At 40.7% G+C, this 12,465-nt stretch overlaps 1 protein-coding gene across 4 annotated transcripts in view; it reads right to left on the reverse strand.

The window, feature by feature from the left end:
* Positions 1–12,465, reverse strand: part of acer3 (alkaline ceramidase 3) — a 123,732-nt gene that overhangs the window by 15,252 nt on the left and 96,015 nt on the right. For 3 of the 4 annotated variants that reach the window (XR_007569359.1, XR_007569358.1, XR_007569354.1), the window contains 2 exons: positions 4,643–4,831; positions 3,128–3,287 (listed from right to left, as the gene is read on the reverse strand). The gene's annotated coding sequence lies outside the window, so the exon portion shown is untranslated. The remainder of the gene's footprint in view (positions 1–3,127; positions 3,288–4,642; positions 4,832–12,465) is intronic. The other variant, XR_007569357.1, reaches the window with a different exon arrangement.

The following is a 12,465-nucleotide window of genomic DNA, read 5'->3' on the forward strand; positions in this document are numbered from 1 at the left end:
GCGAGGGATTCTGTGGAAAGACTGTTAGGTTATCAATTTTAATTCCATACGTCAGAACTAGATCGAGTGTATGGTTAAAACAGTGAGTGGGTTCATGTACACCCTGACCCTAGTCAATGGAGTCTAATAATGAGATAAACGCGGTAGCCAGGGAGTCATTATCAACGTCGACATGAATGTTAAAATCGCCTACAATAATAACTTTATTTGATTTAAGAACTTAACTGGATAAAAACTCTGAGAATTCAGAAACAAATTCGGAATACGGGCCAGGAGCACGGTACACTATAACAAATAAAAGTGGCTGTGAGGTTTTCCAGGTCGGATGTAAAAGACTAAGAACGAGGCTTTCAAATGAATTATAATCTAGTTTAGGTTTAGGGTTGATTAACAGACTAGAGTTAAAAATGGCTGCAACTCTCCCTCCTCGGCCACTGCCTCGAGGAATGTGGGTATTATTATGACTGGGAGGAGTGGATTCATTTAGACTAACATATTCATCTGGACACAGCCAGGTTTCAGTGAGACTGAGTAAATCAATATGATTATCTGAAATTAATTTGTTTAGTAACACTGCTTTATATGCTAGAGACCTGATATTTAACAGTCCGCATTTAATTCTCCTGTTTTGTCTTTCTGTCACAGAAGAGGTTTTAATTTTTATGAGGTTGTTATGCACAACTCCTCTTTGTTTAATTTTAGATTTAGATAATTTAGGTGGTCGGGGGACATAACACCGTTTGTATAAAACTATGAAAACTATGGGTGGGTAATTGCACTAGAAGCTCAGAGAAGCGTATAGGACTACAACTCTGAGTCCTGATCTCAACTCTGGGTTGTCAGGGATTTGAATTACTAATAGAATTTGCCAGTTTCCTAGAAATGAGAGCAGCTCCATTCAAAGTGGGATGAATGCCGTCTCTCCTAATAAGACCAGGTTTTCCCTAGAAAGTTTGCCAATTATTAACGAAACCCACGCTGTTTGCTGGACACCACCTGGACAGCCAGCGATTAAATGATGACATGCGGCTAAACATGTCATCAGTGGTCAGATTTGGGAGGGGTCCAGAGAAAACTACGGAGTCCGACATCGTTTTTGCATATTCACACACCGAGGCAACATTAATTTTAGTGACCTCCGACTGGCGTAACCGGGTGTCATTGCCGCCGACGTGAATAACAATGTTACTGAATCTACGTTTAGCTTCAGCCAGCAGTTTTAAATTTGACTCAATGTCGCCCGCTCTGGCCCCAGGGATACATTTGACTATGGCCGCTGGTGTTGCTAACTTCACGTTCCTCAGAACAGAGCTGCCAATAACCAGAGTTTTATCCTCAGCGGGTGTGTCGCTGAGTGGGGAAAATGACACCACTCGCTTACCGCAAACGTAAAACCAGACACATGTATATCTCTCCTGCCCTGGTGATAAACAGGAAAAAACAATTTACAATAAGAAACAGTGTGTGTAGTATATACAGAATATGCAGAATATTATTGTTTTACCATGGGTGACAGAGCTGTACAATTGTGCATTGTTAATGTGAAAAATATGACAGATCTGTTTGACAGAGCTGTACATTGTGCAGGGTTATATGCAGAATTATAGGGAAACATGACATTTATTATATTATTTAGAACGTTTCTTTATTTTGCACTCTGCATGCACAAACACTGCTGGTAATATACACATTTGTGAACACAGACCACACTAGAGTTTAATAAATCAAAAATGTATATCAAAACACTCTTATGTCCTTACGTACATGACCAGTAAGGTCTACCATAAATGTAGACATTTCACACAGACTTATGATCAAATGTTCAAATGAGGTGCAAAACAGCCGATAATAACAAACGAGTAAGTTAAGGTTATCCATACAACGGCTGTTTATTAGCTACAACAGCTAGCTAGTTTACCTTTAAACAAATTAGCATTTTTAGCGTTGGTTATCTTCTGTAGCTAGCAGTTAGCTACACTGCTGGCAGGTCAACAATTTAAACAGTGTTGGGTTGGAGATGTTTAGTGGATAAGATCAACAACAACAAAGTTTGACTTACTTCATGACTGCAAACGGCAGTGCGTCTCAAACACGGTGTGTTTACTTTGAAAATCCCCGGTGATCATCTCTCTCAGTTGTGACAAAGTGGCAGAAATATCACTGTATAACAGTTATGAATGATGTTAATTATTTAGGCTATTTGTTGTTAGTTGAATTTATTTCGTTTCGCTCTCCTTAAATTGACCGCTGCAGCCAACACGCTTCAAAACAACGCACAACTTTTACTTTGAAGGCTGTTTCCGGCTCTCGACTTCCTTTTTCAATTGTCATTGTACAAGTTGGATAAAGGAACAAGCGGACGCTTTGACGCGCTGAATTGCATTACACGTCTTATGACAATGAAATAGGAAATACCCCCAAAAGTGGGATTTTTCATTATACAACGTGAACAATGCACATGAATTATACTTCATGCATGGACCATTTTAACAATTATTTTAAATACAATCATGTTTTGTTTGGAATAACATTGACCCCAACAAGTTAAACCTACAAAAATTGCAGAAAATCAGCAAACACATGAATTTTAGTTGGTTTCATTTTTAACAAAGATTAAATAAGGCGAGCACTTTAATTTATTGGGTTACAGTTGCAACATGCAGATTACTATCAGGTCATTCAAAACAACTGAAAACCATGGACACAACAAATGTCATACTTACTCTTACATCAGTATGGTTAATTGTAACTATTTAACTTTTAAATGAATGTAATAATTAGATTGTCATATTGTCAGATCTATTCTATTATATTTCAAGAATACATGTAAACACAATATTACACTACTTGGAGTTCTCTTTTTTGTGGAAAAAGTTTGTATTCCAGATATCCATATCAATCTCAAAAGTAGAAAAAAAAAAAACAAAGAAAAAAATGGAAAAACAGTAAAATAATTTAATTGTTTGGTCTATAAAATGTAAGAAAATGGTATAAAATGTCAACCACTGTTTGCCAAATCCCAAGATGCAGCCTAAAATGTCTTGTTTTGTCCCAAACAAATATCATTAAACATAACTGTTACATGCTGAAGTACATGATCTCAAACAGATACTTCTCATCAACATACCATGGAAATGAACTGCATTTTCCGTATGTTTTTTCAGGTGCCTCTGGATCGCGCTCTCATTTTTGGTTTTAAATTTGGGGCAGAGAGGACACCCAAACTCGGATGGTGAAAGGGTCGTGTGCCCCAGACTGGCTTCGTCACTCAAAATAGAGGGGTGCATCTGAAAAAAGTCAATCAACATTGATATCTGGAAAACATACTGAACATCAACCATATTCTACCAATCTAAAGGACTCATGGTGGAGGAGGCACTACAGCTATTTATGTATTCACATGTGTATGTGTATTAAGTGCTCTGATGCATTACTAAAACATAATACAAATGTATTTTTTGCAGACACCCGGGGCTATGTATACGTTATTTATCTGACCCGGTAAACCCTCGAGGGTCACTCATGTCGTATACCACATGAGACGACTGTCGTTATTAATTTTAGAATATCTCCGGAAAAAAAGATGTATAGAACTTGATTGAGTAGTACAGGGTTGAGGTCATAATTTAATTTAATTTTATATACTTTATTAATCCCCGAGGGGAAATTCAATTTTTCATTTATACAAGCATTAATACAGAAGGAGACCAGGCGAACCAAAAATTGGAAAAAAATGGCTTGTGTGCAGTGAGTGTGTGCACAGATGTTTTGCACCACAACACACCAAAAGGCAGAGGAACACATATTAACCCCACTGCAAACTCACATCTAAATTAACCAACACATCAAGCAAGGGTAGTAATAGTCTCTGACCAACATTAACACTGTTACAACAGACATTGATGAAAGGGAGCACAACAGACCTTGAGCAGCTAACGTTAAGTTAATACCAATCATGCCCTCGTTTTTACACAACAAATGTAGCTAAACCCACCTTCCGGTGGTAGTATTTTTTGTGCATGCCGAGATCCCCCACATAGACGTCCCCCTAATGATTTGATACATTACATCTTAGGGCTGTAATATACTTGCTGCAAACAATGCAAACGCATCATGGCTGCCACACGTGATCTGTATTCGTTTGACACGTCGAACGCACATCTCAACGCGAGGTACCGCGATGCGTGCGTGAAATGCAATATTCGTATAACTGCCAGAGGCGCTGGTGTGAATGCACACAGTGACACGACCGGATGATCAGACCAGATCCTTCTTCTTCTTCTCATGAGATTCTTCACGATTTCGTGATATTTCTGTTGTCTGCCCCAAGTGGTGACCGCCAGTATTGTGCATTTTGGCTGCACAGTGGTGCGTACACAATGCACCGTGTCGGTGCACAGGCACACCGTGTTGTGTACGTGTACGTTCGATCAAGCAGCAAGTACATTACGGACCTTAGAGAACATAACACAGGTGTTAAAATATAATGAAGATGACGGCGCATATAAACGCAGCGGCTTGGTACTCTATGCTAGTGCTAGCTACTAGCTAGTATTGCTAGTGCTAAGTGCCAAACAGAATTTCATTGTACAATGACAATAAAGTTGTCTAATTCTAATAATTAAAAGCCTCATTCCCTTACCGTTCTTTCTTTCTTTTCTTTCTCTAGTCATGCGTGTATTGTTCGCATTCTTCTCTTCGTCTTCTCCGTGGTCTTCTTCCTCTTCGGCGAATAATACACAGACCAACTTCCAGTTAGGACTTCCGGTATGGATTGGATATATGGCGGCACCCTTGTCCGCCATCTGTCTGCAGCTGGGTCCCTCTCGATCTTTTATGTAAAGAAAGAATGGGTAGCATGAGACAATGGTTAGCAGGAGACAATGTACTATGGTAACTTAAGCCCATTTGTCTTTTTCAGAACAAAATGTATTGCCCTTTCTGGGGGTTTAAGTTGGAGGCAAAGCAAAAATTTTGCATCTCCTGCGGCAGGGATGTCACATTTATCATGGAGGTCGCTTCAACCGACCCTGTTCCTGGCCCCTCTCATCTTGTGCCAAACGATAACATCATTTTTCTGAGCTGTTTTTAATTCATTTAATTTAGGCACAGTAATGTGATTTTTTTCTGTCAGCCAACATAGTGACAACACCTATACCCATAAACGGACCCTTTGATCAGTCTCTCTCTCCCTCTCTCTGTCTCTCTCTCTGTGTCAGTGAGTGATGGATGTGCTGCATTAGCTCAGTTTATGAAATTCAGAGATCAAAAAGAGAAGGAGAGGAGAACTTTCTCCAAAACAGAAAACAAATCAACGAAAAAAATCAAGGTAAGTTCAAGTATAGCATTTTACTTTAAAAAAAAAAGAAAAAAAAAGATGTACAACAAAACAGTTATGAATCACTACAAGTGTGTTGGTGTCTTATCTGCTGAGACTCTACCTGTATCTCTTCTCATTTTGCTGTGTGGGGGGTGTTTTTGGGCTGCAAACCTGTGGGCAGTAGGTATGAATCTCCCAGTCTATTTACTAGTGCAGGCTGTTCAAATATCACCACTTTGTCCCACCCTCTGTGTCTGATAATGATAGTGATAATGATTTCATGGTTCTATTTAAATTCATAAGTTTTGATTAGATTTGCGATTTGATGTTGATTTATTCAGGATACTTAAGTGAAAATACATGCTTTGCACATTTTTGTAAGAAGTAACTGAGAAATCATGCATGACCTGCACAATTAATCGCAATTGCAATTTAATCACAATGTGGTCTACTGCAATTTTCAAATCGCAGGATGGCTCAATAATCATAAAAGGAGAAAGGGTTTTTTTTCCTTGCCATCATTGCCAAGGAGCTTGCTCATGAGGAACTGTTGGGTCTAATTAAAGATATATATAAAATTGAGTTGACTTGGCTTGAATTGTGTGTCAAGGTACCACTTAAATTTAATATTGTTGTGCCACAGAGATGTCCTGCCTACAAATCATTATACAGACTTCAAAAAATATCTTTGTTTGATACAGATCCCTGCTAAAATCACACCGTAATCATTTTAATATGAATGAAAATAAGAATTAAAGCTGCAAGCAGCTGTGATTGGGCCCTCACTCCCCCATGCAACCACGGGGGCCTGAGGCATTCGGGGGCTGTGGCGCTAAACGAGAAGGGAGAAAAAACCTGGCAGGAGCAAAAAAACACAATCTTTCGTTCATCCACCAGGTGTCGCTACGAGCGTAACCAGATGTGGGCAGGTGCATTCAGGGGTGGACCGTCATCATACGTGAAGTTTCGAGCAAATCGGACAATGTTAATGTCTAAAAGGGCATTTCCTGTTTCCACAAGGGGGCGGCATGAGCAAGATTGCCTACGAGCATATGGAGGCGTTGAGGGCGGGGCTTTTATCATGTACAGAAATTTTGAAGCAGATTGTATGAATTATGTGGGAGAGAGAGCTGCTTGAATATGCATGAAGATGGATCAAAATGGCAGTGCCATAGCAGCCGCACCCTTTGACCTGCAGACATGCAGAGCACAACTTTTGATCAGCATGGTCTCTGGATGATCTGTAAAAAATTTGAAGTCGATTGGATGAAATTCCTAGGACTAGTTCGTTAAAATACAACATGTGGAAATCATGCCAAAATGAGAAGTCAAAATCAAAATGGCCGACTTCCTGTTTGGAGTAGACATTGGTGCCAGAGACTTTTATGTGTGTCTGGACAACATACACGTGTACCAATTTTCATGTTCCTACTCCAAAAAAACCCCTATGGGGAGGGGTTTTTGAAAATTTCAAGGGGGCGCTATAGAGGCATTTTGTCCCTCCCATGGGCGATGCCCCTATCAGATGTAAGAGCTCGCCATTCTTGACCTGTGTATCAATTTTCATGAGGATATGAGGTTGCTGAAGCCGTCAAAATGCCAAACATATTTAGTGGCGAGGGATCGATAGTCGCCACGCTGCCACATGGACACCATTAGACGTAGCTTCACAGCGTTCATAAGGTAGCTTCACCAACTTCTTCTGCATGCATTAGAAGTGGAATGAAGTTGACGCGGTCAAGTTTGTGGCATTAGTGCATGTTAAAGTAAAAACTGGTCACTTCCTGTTACCACCAGGGGGCGCTATGAGTAAGGTGAGATATAAACATATCCGGGCATTTGGGGCGGAGCCATCATCATGTCCAGCAAGTGTTGAAGCTGCTGAGATCAAGTATGTGGGCGGGAAAGCCGTTCAAAATTCGATGGCAAGAAAACGAAAAGTCGCCAAAATTTGTCATGCCCTAGCGGCCACACCCCTTAACATAGAGAAAAGCTTTTAATAACTTTTGATCAGCATGTTCTCAGGATGATCTGTAGCCAATTTGAAATTGATCGGACGAAATCCCAAGGAGGAGTTCGTTCAAATTTAACTTGTGGAAATCGCCATAATGAAAAAATTCAAAACAAAATGGCCGACTTCCTGTTGGGATTTTACCATGACGTCAGGAGACTTTTTTGTGCATCTCAGTATGATACATGTGCGTGGCAAATTTCGTTTGCCTACGACAAACTAACCCCAAGGGGAGGGTTTTTTGAAAATTTGTAGGGGGCGCTATTTTGGCATTTCGCGTCGACCATGTACAACCGCCCAAAAATATAGAATTTCGGATCCGGCTGGACGAATGTGGAAAGTTAGAAGCATTTTGAAATTTGGGAAAGGGGCGAAATTGGATACGAAATGCCGGAATAATAATAATAATGATAATATTTAAAGCTGCAAGCAGCGATGAACGGGCCCTCACACCTTCACGCAACTCGGGGGGGCTGGCAGGACGTCTTCTGATGTGTCAATTCATTTCTGTCAACGTTAGACATCGCATGCAGGAGTGACTTGGCATATCCCTGCTACAGTGCTGGAATGACATTTTTCACATTTTGTATCACTTCCTCTTTCCACTAGAGGGAGTTGGAGAGCACACTAATTATACATCATGTTTTTATACATCAAATATACACCACAGCATTTAACTTTCAGATAAATCAAATGATAAGTGTTTGAGACATACTTCCTGTAACCACTAGGTAGCACTATGAGTATCAGGAAATATGGTCATATAAATCTTTTCAGGGTAGGACTAATATGAATCATCTGAAGTTTGATGGAGATCAGAACATTTACGACAAAAATATAGCAATTTCCTGTTTCATGGCGAGACATCAAAATTAAACCCTCTGCAGCACGCATAGACACTAATGATATGTCATGTTTGTGTACATCAAATACACACCACAGCACTGAAATTTCAGGTGAATCCAAAGATAAGTGTCTGGTAAGAAGTACTTCCTTTCACCACTAGGTGGAGCTATGACTATCACGGAATATTGTCATATAAATGTGTTCAGGGTGGGACAAATATGAATTATGTCAAGTTTGGTGGACAACGGACCATTTCCTCCAAATTTATAGCAATTTCCTGTTTCATGGCGAGACATCAAAAGTAAACCCTCTGCAGCGCGCATAGACACTAATGATATGACACGTTTGTGTACATCAAATATAGACCACAGCACTGAAATTTCAGGTGAATCCAAAGATAAGTGTCTGGTAAGAAGTACTTCCTTTCACCACTAGGTGGCGCTATGACTATCACGGAATATTGTCATATAAATGTGTTCAGGGTGCGACAAATATGAATCATGTCAAGTTTGGTGGACAACGGACCATTTAATCCAAATTTATAGCAATTTCCTGTTTCATGGCGAGACATCAAAATTAAACCCTCTGCAGCACACATAGACACTAATGATATGTCATGTTTGTGAACATCAAATACAGACCACAGAATTGAAATTTCAGGTTAATCCAAAGATAAGTGTCTGATAAGAAGTACTTCCTTTCGACAATAGGTGGCGCTATGATTATAAGGAAATATGGTAATGAGAATGTGTTCAGAGCGGGACTAATATGAATCATGTGAAGTTTGGTGGAGATAGGACCATTTATGCCAAAGCTACAGCAATTTCGTTTTTCATGGCGAGACCTCAAGATTCAACGCTCAGCAGCAGGCACGCCATTCAACATTGGGCAAATCCTGTGATAACTTTTGGTCACAACATAGTCATGCTTACATACACCAAGTTTGGAGCCAATCTGATTAAATCTGTAGGACAAGTTTGTTAATTTACAAGCCCTGGAAATGGGCAAAAATGCACAAAAGTGGCACAAGTAAATTCAAAATGGTGGACTTCCTGTTGGGTTTGGAGCATGGCTCCAAGAGGCTTTTTTGTACGTAATAGAATGTGACCAATGACTACCAAGTTTAATACATGCAGGTCAAACCAGCTTTGGGGGCTGCTTAATTGAAATATTCTAGGGGGCGCTGTTGAGCCATCTTGGTGCATCAAAGCACAACAATCACATCAGACAACGGGACTTGAGACCTGTGATGTGTATGCCACGTTTGGTGAGTTTTCAAGCATCCCTTGTCCCTTCAAAACAACATCATGTTTGATGGCGAACAAGGCGGCGCCAGGGTGACAGCGTTTGATGAAAACTAAAAAGCTTCATTTTTAAGCATCATCAAGGTCTAAGGACTTAGACCAGCAAGTTTGAGGTGGGTCTGATTAACCTGCCAGAAGAGGAACATCAAAGAATGTATAAAGTAGCTTTCTGTTGCTAGTAGGTGGCGCTATGGCAGTGATTCAAGATTCCTCTGTAGATGTGTTCAGGGCTGGACTGTCATCATATGTGTGAAGTTTTGGCAAGATATCCCACGTGGAGTCAAGTTACAGCAACGTTTATCATCATGGCAAAACATGAAAGTTCGCCGCCAGGCCATGGCCACGCCCTTCGACGAGAACTCACAGTTTCCACAATAAAGCGTCATCATCGTCTTATGACTTTTTTGACCAAGTTTGAGGTGGATCTGCTCAATTCTGTAGGAGATGTACATTAAAGTCTAAAACATGACATTTCCCGTTGGCAGTAGGGGGTGCTATGTTTATCTCTAATTATTGCCATGTAGATGTGTTCAGGGCGGGACTGTCATCAATCCTGTGAAGTTTGGGCAAGATTGGACCATGTATGCTGGAGTTATAAACTACTTCCTGTTCAGTGGCGAGACCCCTAACTTTGACGCCATCCCACGGTCACACGCATTGACGAAAACTCAAGCTTTTGATAACTTTTCATCTTCAAGGTCTTGGGGTGGGACAGATCACGGTTTGAAGTCGATTGGATGAAATCTCTAGGACTAGTTCGTTCATTTATGACCCCTGGAAATGGACAAAAATACACCAAAATTGCACAGTAAATTCAAAATGGCCGACTTCCTGTTGGGTTTACATCATGACTCCAAGAGGCTTTTTTGTAGGTCCTGGGGCGTTACATAAGCCTGCTGAGTTTCATACACGTAGGTTAAACTGGGTTCAGGGGCTGTTTCCTCAAACTTTTGTAGGGGGCGCTACTGAGCCATTTTTTGGAACCCGAGCATGCGACCCTTGAAATATCAAATCTTCACACAGTTATGAGAAGTGTGCAAAGTTTCATCAGTTTTCACGCACGTTTAATCCCTGAAAGGTCCAATTCATTTGGCGGAATAAAAAATAAATAAATAAATAATAATAATAATTAAAGCTGCAAGCAGCGATGAACGGGCCCTCGCACCTTCACGCAACTCGGGGGAGCTGGCAGGACGCCTTCTGACGCGTCAGTTCATTTCTGTCAAAGTTAGATATCGCATGCAGGAGTGACTCCGCATATATTTGATACAGTGCTGGAATGACATATTTCACATTTTGTGTCACTTCCTCTTTCCACTAGAGGGAGTTGGAGAGAGCACAAATTATAAATCATGTTTTTGTACATCAAATATACACCACAGCATGTAACTTTCAGATAAATCGAAAGATAAGTGTTTGATGAGACCTACTTCCTGTTGCCACTAGGTGGGTCTATGAGTATCAGGCAATATGGTAATGAAAATGTGTTCAGGACGAGACTAATATGAATCATGTGAAGTTTGGTGGACAACGGACCATTTCCTCCAAATTTATAGCAATTTCCTGTTTCATGGCGAGACATCAAAAGTAAACCCTCTGCAGCACGCATAGACACTAATGATATGTCATGTTTGTGTACATCAAATACACACCACAGCACTGAAATTTCAGGTTAATCCAAAGATAAGTGTCTGGTAAGAAGTACTTCCTTTCACCACTACGTGGCGCTATGACTATCACGGAATATTGTCATATAAATGTGTTCAGGGTAGGACAAATATGAATCATGTCAAGTTTGGTGGACAATGGACCATTTACTCCAATTTTATAGCAATTTCCTGTTTCATGGCGAGACATCAAAATTAAACCCTCTGCAGCACACCTAGACACTAATAATGTGTCACGTTTGTGTACATCAAATATAGACCACAGCATTGAAATTTCAGGCCAATCCAAAGATAAGTGTCTCATAAGAAGTACTTCCTTTCGACACTAGGTGGCGCTATGATTATCAGGAAATATGGTAATGAGAATTTGTTCAGGGCGGGGCTAATATGAATCATGTGAAGTTTGGTGGAGATTGGACCATTTATGCCAAAGCTACAGCAATTTCGTTTTTCATGGCGAGACCTCAAGATTCAACGCTCGGCAGCGGGCGCACCATTCAACATTGGGCAAATCCTGTGATAACTTTTGGCACAACGTAGTCACGCTTACATACACCAAGTTTGGAGCCAATCTGATTAAATCTGTAGGACAAGTTCGTTAATTTACAAGCCCTGGAAATGGGCAAAAACGCACAAAAGTGGCACAAGTAAATTGAAAATGGCGGACTTCCTGTTGGGTTTGGAGCATGGCTCCAAGAGACTTTTTTGTACGTAATAGAGCTGTTGGGTTTGGAGCATGGCTCCAAGAGACTTTTTTGTACGTAATAGAGTGTTACAGGTGTCTACCAAGTTTCATACATGCAGGTCAAAGCAGCTTTGGGGGCTGCTTAATTGAAATATTCTAGGGGGCACTGTTGAGCCGTCTTGGTGCATCAAAGCACAAAAATCACATCAGACAACAGGACTTGTAACCTGTGATGTGTATGCCACGTTTGGTGAGTTTTCAAGCATCCCTTGTCCCTTCAAAACAACATCATGTTTGATGGCGAACAAGGCGGCGCCACGGTGACAGCGTTTGATGAAGAATAAAAAGCTTCATTTTTAAGCATCATCAAGGTCTACGGACTTAGACCAGCAAGTTTGAGGTGGGTCTGATTAACCTGCTAGAAGCGGGACATCAAAGACTGTATAAAGTAGCTTTATGTTGCCAGAAGGTGGCGCTATGGCAGTGATTCAAAATTCCTCTGTAGATGTGTTCAGGGCTGGACTGTCATCATATGTGTGAAGTTTTGGCAAGATATTCCCACGTGGAGTCAAGTTACAGCAACGTTTATCATCACGGCGAAACATCAAAGTTCGCCGCCAGGCTCTGGCCAC

The sequence above is a fragment of the Epinephelus moara genome, chromosome 3, assembly GCF_006386435.1.
Source record: "Epinephelus moara isolate mb chromosome 3, YSFRI_EMoa_1.0, whole genome shotgun sequence".
NCBI classification, from domain to species: Eukaryota; Metazoa; Chordata; class Actinopteri; order Perciformes; family Serranidae; genus Epinephelus; species Epinephelus moara.